Genomic DNA, 6,539 nt, shown 5'->3' with positions numbered 1-6,539 from the left:
TGGCAGGGAGAGATAAATATAAGGTTATACAGTCCGAGAGAGGGAGGGGGGAGGGATGGGCAGAGTAAAAGATGAAGAGTAAGTGAGATAAAGAGACGGGTGGAAATTTAGATAGTGGAGAGGGGGACGGATGGGCAGAGAGGAAGAGGGAGAGAAAGTAAGAGGTAAATATATGGGTTGATAGAGTGAAAGGGGGAGTGATATGTATACATATAGAGAGAGAAAGAAGGACAGAGAAAGAGAGAGAGGAGAGAGGGAGAGAAAAAGAAATAAAGAGAGAGGGAGAGAGAAAGAGACAAAGATATATAGAGAGAGAAAGACAGAGAGAGGAAGAGGGAGAGAAAGGGAAATAGGGAGAGAGAAGGAGAGAGAAAGAGACAAATATAGATAGAGAGAGAAAAAGAGAGAGAGAGAGAGAGAGAGAGAGAGGGAGAGAGAGAGAGAACTGAGTTAAGTGTTACTTGCGCTCGTGGTGGGCCAAATCTCGCACAGCAAAAATAAATTGAATGGTCCAGCGTTGTGGAGTTGACTCTCAGATCCAGCTGAGCGGTCCGATCATGATTTCCAGAGATGCAACCATCTTGACATCCCATACTGCTGTCGCCATCACTTAGCAGCCATCCCTCCCACCCCCCAGAGGTCAACAATCAGGAAGGTAGAGAGAGAAAGAGAGATAAAATGGTACAAGGACAAAGAAAGAAGAGAATGGAAGCAGCGAGACGGAAGATAAAGGGGAGTGAGAGATAGGAAAAGGGTAAGCGAGAGAGATATAGAACAAGACAGAAGTTTGACGGCGGGAGAGACAGGAAAGAGAGAGAAGCAGATAAAGGATAGGAGAGAGAAGCGGGTAAGGCATAGTAGAAGAGAGGGAACAGAATAGGAAAGAGAAGAAGAGAGAAGAAGAAGAAAGAAGCTACCCAGTAGAAGAGAGAGAGAGAGAGAAAGAGAGAGAGAGATGGCGCAGAATCAGGCAGGGAAGGGGTTCCAGGGCTTGGGAGAACTGAACAGGCTGCTTCCAACGGGGACGGTCTTCTTGTTCCAGTTCCTCAATCCCTTCGTATCAAACAACGGCAATTGCACTACGTTGGACAAGATCATCTCCATCAGTCTAATTGGCTCTTGCGGCTTCTTCTGCTTCTTCTCCTGCTTCACCGACAGCTACGTCGGCGCCGACGGCAAAATCTACCACGGCTTTGTCACACCCAGAGGTCTCTTATCCTTCGGCGATCCCAATCCAACGGCCACGGACCTATCAAAATACAGGCTTCGCGTCGGTGACTTGGTGCACGCCATTATCTCTGTCCTTGTGTTCGCCATACTTAGTCTCTTGGACCCCAACTCGGTGTCCTGCCTCTACCCTTCCTTTGAGTCCAGCCAGAAGCTTCTCGTCGTTCTGCCTCTCTTTGTTGGTGGAATTGCCAGCGTCGCCTTCTTGCTGTTTCCTAATAAGAGAAATGGCGTTGGATACACACCGAGTTCTGCCAGCCCGGCTACGCCGGCGGTGCAGCAAGGTCTGCCGGCAGTGGCCCAGGCTCTGCCGACAGCGTCTCCAGGTCCGCCGGCAGTGCCCCCAGCTCCTTGACTTGTATTCGTTTTCTCTCTCTCTCTCTCTCTCTCTCTCTCTCTCTCTCTCTCTCTCTCTCTCTCTCTCTCTCTCTCTCTCTCTCTCTCTCTCTCTCTCTCTCTCTCTCTCTCTCTCTCTCTCTCTCCTTCTCTCTCTCTCCCTCTTTTCTCTCTCTCTCTCTCTATCCTTCTCTCTCTCTCCCTCTTTTCTCTCTCTCTCTCTCTCCTTCTCTCTCTCTCCCTCTTTTCTCTCTCTCTCTCTCTCCCTCTCTCTCTCTCCCTCTTTTCTCTCTCTCTCTCTATCCTTCTCTCTCTCTCCCTCTTTTCTCTCTCTCTCTCTCTCTCCCTCTCTCCCCCTTTCTCTCTTTCTCTTTCTCGCTCTCTCTCCCTTTCTTCTATATCTCTCTCTTTCTTTTTCTCTCTCTCCCTGCCTCTCTCTCACTCTCTTTCTCTTCATCTTTCTCACTCTCTATCTCTCTCACTTTCTCTTTCTCTTTCTCTCTCTCTCGCCCTGTCTCTCTTTCTCTTTCTCGCTCTCTCTCCCTTTCTTCTATATCTCTTTCTCTTTCTTTTTCTCTCTCTCCCTGCCTCTCTCTCACTCTCTTTCTCTTCATCTTTCTCACTCTCTATCTCTCTCACTTTCTCTTCATCTTTCTCACTCTCTATCTCTCTCACTTTCTCTTTCTCTCTATTTTCTCTCTCCTTGTCTCTCTATATATCTCTCTCTTTCTCTGTGTCTCCCTGTCTCTCACTTTCTCTCTCTCCCTGTCTCTCTCTATCTCTTTCTCTCTCCCCCTGTCTTTCTCTCTCTATCTCTTTCTCTCTCCCCTGTCAATATCTCTCTATCTCTTTCTCTCTCCCCCTGTCTTTCTCTCTCCCCTGTCTTTCTCTCTCCCCTGGCTCTCCCCCCCTCTCTCCCCTGTCTCTCTCTCTCCCCTGGCTCTCCCCCCTCTCTCCCCCTGTCTTTCTCTCTCTTTTTCTGTCTCTGTCTCTCTCTCTCTCTCCCTGTCCCCCTATCTATCTATCTATCTCCCTTCACACACAAACGCACTCATTGCCTCTATCTCCCTCTCAGTCACTTCCTTTCTCTTTCTATCTCACATTCTCTTTCTATCTCTCTCTGTCTCTGCTCTCTCTCTCTATGTCTATCTCTCTCTCACACTCAAACAAACTCATTGCCTCTAGCTCCCTCTCACTCGCTCATTCTAGCTCCCATTAACTTTCTCTCACTCCTCGTTCTCTCTCTCTCACCTCCTCTATCCATATCTATCCCGCTCTCCATATTTGTCTCTCTTCCTCTTTTTTGATTCCTCATCTATCTCTCTTCTCTCTCTATATATCCCTCCATCTACATCTCTTCTCTCTCTCTCACTCCATCTATCTCTCTTTTCTCTCTTTCTGTCTCACTCAATCTATCTATCTCCTCTCTTTCTCACTCAGGCAACGCCCCTCTCTTCTCCTTTTCCTTTGTCTCCAATATGTCTCTCTTTCCCTCTCTCACTGTCTCTCTCTGTATCACTCTTTTCCCTCTCTATTCCTCCTCACTCTATTTCTATCTCTTTCTCTATCTTATCTCTCTTTTACACAAGTCTTGGTAGCTACATCAATTTCAGCCCCAACATTCATGTTCATTCAATCACGTCGGCCATGGATTGAGGTTAAGTGTGATTGCATGACTCTATTTGAGCATCATTTTTTCAGCTCATTTCTCTTGCAGATTGTAATTATTTGCTTCTCACGTTGTCCTTGTTGGACTAAATGATGAAGTTGGCATTTGCAAATCCAAAATACCTTCTGATTATAACATCAATCAGCATACTCGAATGAAATATTACAATTACAAGAATCCGCCTTACCTATTGAATCCAACTAGGCAATGGAATTCAACATATGCTATTTATGGGATTTTTATTACTGTAGTCTGAACGAGAGGATTTTTCTGCAGAATTCACTTTTGTTCCGACAATAATTCAGTTATTATAGTTGATATACATGGCCTGAGTTGAAAGAGTGTTTCATTTTCCAGATGAGAGGGTGGTGCATGCAAAATTTCATGCGCACAAAATATGACAAAAAACTTATTTGACCAATGTGTCCTTGTATGACTCATGTACATTAAAATATTTTTTACTATCCTGCTTTGGCTCATCTTTTTCCAAGAACCATAAAAGCCGCCTTCTGAGAATTAAATAGTGGACCCCATACCACCCCTTTACAGAATAAAGGCATATCATAACTTTACTAAATCTTAATTACTTTTTATCTCTATATTGTACTTATTTTTAGGAAAGTGCTACCTATTTCTATGTAAACAAATAGTATCTGGAAGTAAAAAGATTATAAAAGAGAAATGTAATTTACGAATATCTCAGAAGATAAATCATAATTTGAGTTAAATAAATTATTCTAAGGCTCTGATTATGCAACAATTTTATAAAATTTTCCTACATGGTACAGTGTAAGTAAGGGTGGAATCCACAAATAGCAGATAATGCGAGAATAAATTCCAAATCAAATAATTTCTAAAATATTTTTTAATGATATGATATTTTTATGGATTTTTAGCTATTTTCTAAAGAGTAAAATCAATCAGATAAAGGAAAACGAGTCAAAACTATTTTAAATAAATGAAATAAATATTTTTTCTAGATACGTTATAATAATTTAATGCGACTTTAGGTATTTTTTGGAAATTCTAGGGCTAGAAATAAAATGTAAGGTGAAGATCATCTTAGGCTACTTTTTCCCTCAGCAAAATCTGCGGGCGGCTGCGCTAGCCGACGTAGAATTTGCAGCTGGCTGCACATGGCGGAGCAGCAGAATTGGGCAGCACTAAGTAATGGATAAAATGCTACAAGTTTTGCTGCATGCGGATTGTTTTCATGTCATTTGATGTATTAGAAAGCTTGAAGTTTAGGCTATCAATTTGAATGCTTACCTAGACGAAAAGGTGAGAAATTAAAATAAAAAATTCATGAGATCACATAAACCATGTTATCACTTTTCTCAAAGCCAATTGGTGCTTAATCTCCGAGAATCTTGATCACACTTGAATTCTCTCTCCGCCACTCTTGTACAACAAGAATGATTCAAAGAAATCTCATGCACTTGGCATCCAACAACAAGTTGGGAGAAGAAATCCAAGATGAGATGCAAAGAGGGGGAAAATGGAAGTCCATAACTCTCTCAGCCAATGGATTTAATTCCAAAGGTTTGGATAGCCCAAATTACCTATTTTCTAACCTGGATCCACGTTCCGTTTTTCCTAGATTTAAAAATAGACCTTACCGGTTCAAATTGTGGGTTAGTTCCACAATTTTTCGCCTTTAGTTTACCTAGTTCTTAGATAAATTGAAATGAGCTTCTAAAGTGGGCTTCTTATGTCTTACGACTCTTCTTAATATCTTGGAGATGGTTTGGGTTTCTCTTTTCCCCCCATTTGTATCCCAAATTAAGCATTTTATTAACTTGAGTCCTGCATTTCAAATAGAACTCCAAGAAGATGTGAGAAATCCACTTTACTCTCAGGAGTCAAGTAGAGTAAGTCTAAAAAATCAATAAAATACAAAAAAATATAGCTTACAAAATAAATCATAAATTTCTCTTTTTATTCTTAAATGGTGAATAATGTAAGTGAAAATTAAAAACAAGGGTAAAAAAAGAAGTATAAAATCATATTTTTATTGAGCTAGTTTGATGCTATTGATATATATAGGAATGACTCTAAATAGCATAGCCAAAGAGAGTGCAACTATTTAAGACCTATTCAGCAATCATGGACTCCATGAACCTAGAAAAAGAATCATATAAACCAGTAACTTTTATTTGTAATATTTTATAAATATATATTTGAATAATTTTAACACAACTCATCCCTTAACTAAAATTTATAGTTTTATCGATTGTGTCCAATTCCAACTTCCATCTATTAGATTTATCATTCATAAAAATTCAAAATGTATAACTAAATAGTAAGGAAATTTCATGATGAAACTTTGGTATTTTGCATTCAATGATCCATTTCACCAGTTAAGAGAAAAAACATTTGGAATATTTTCAACCCTAAACATTGAAATAAGAATATTGTTTCCTCAACGTCATAGTTGGAAAAAATTAAATAAATTTTAAAAATTTTACCGATTAAAAATATAACATTGCATGTTCAAGTAATAACTAATAATTCATGATATATTAGTGCATGTGCAATACAAAAAACATCTTTATTCGTGTATGTCTTTAAAGGTAATGTATAACTAATAATTCATGATATATTATCATTTTAATAAATAAAAAGAATCATGATACAAAATTTAGTTAAATTTTAAGAATAGATTCATGTTTCAAAATCAATTGAATTCTATCGAAAAAATTTAATTAAAGCCAAAAAAATTGAAGGTATGTAAGTTAAGAATAAACAATTCTCAGGTGGCATATGTAGCTAATATATATATGTTATCTAAAGAATGACATAGAGATGGATTTTGATACGATTTTCAAAATGAGTCTGATGAGTATGTAATCCTGTAATATGTAGTTAAGCTTCCACAAATCCTTTCTCTCATAGATCTTTGTTCATTATAAGATTCAAAAACTTTACAACATAACATAGTTTTTTTTTAATAAGCCAATTAAAAATGGTTTCCCTCGCAATTGAAACTTTATGATATTTCCTATGACACCAGTTATTTTGTATTTAACGAATTATTTCCTTTGTCCATAATTTAGAGTCCAATACATGATATATTCATCTCATTATGTTCTCCAATTTCTTTTTATTCAAGAGAACATTTTTTATATTTGGCGCATAAAAATACCCCAAACAAGACTCCAAATCAAAACATGTACTACCCCAAACTAATATTTTATATGCACTTTGAAAAAATGCTAATTATTAGGTTATAATAATGAGTTCTCCACATTTATTTACTTTAAATGGTAATATAAATGTTTTATTAAGCATAAAATATTAATAAATA

At 38.4% G+C, this 6,539-nt stretch overlaps 1 pseudogene; it reads left to right on the top strand.

The window, feature by feature from the left end:
* The first annotated feature begins 729 nt into the window (after positions 1-729).
* LOC144703207 (protein DMP2 pseudogene) lies at positions 730-3,299 on the top strand (annotated as a pseudogene).
* The last annotated feature ends 3,240 nt before the right edge of the window (positions 3,300-6,539 follow it).

The sequence above is a fragment of the Wolffia australiana genome, chromosome 5, assembly GCF_029677425.1.
Source record: "Wolffia australiana isolate 7733 chromosome 5, ASM2967742v1".
In the NCBI taxonomy this organism is placed as follows: Eukaryota; Viridiplantae; Streptophyta; class Magnoliopsida; order Alismatales; family Araceae; genus Wolffia; species Wolffia australiana.
This window is presented reverse-complemented; position numbering and strand designations above follow the sequence as displayed.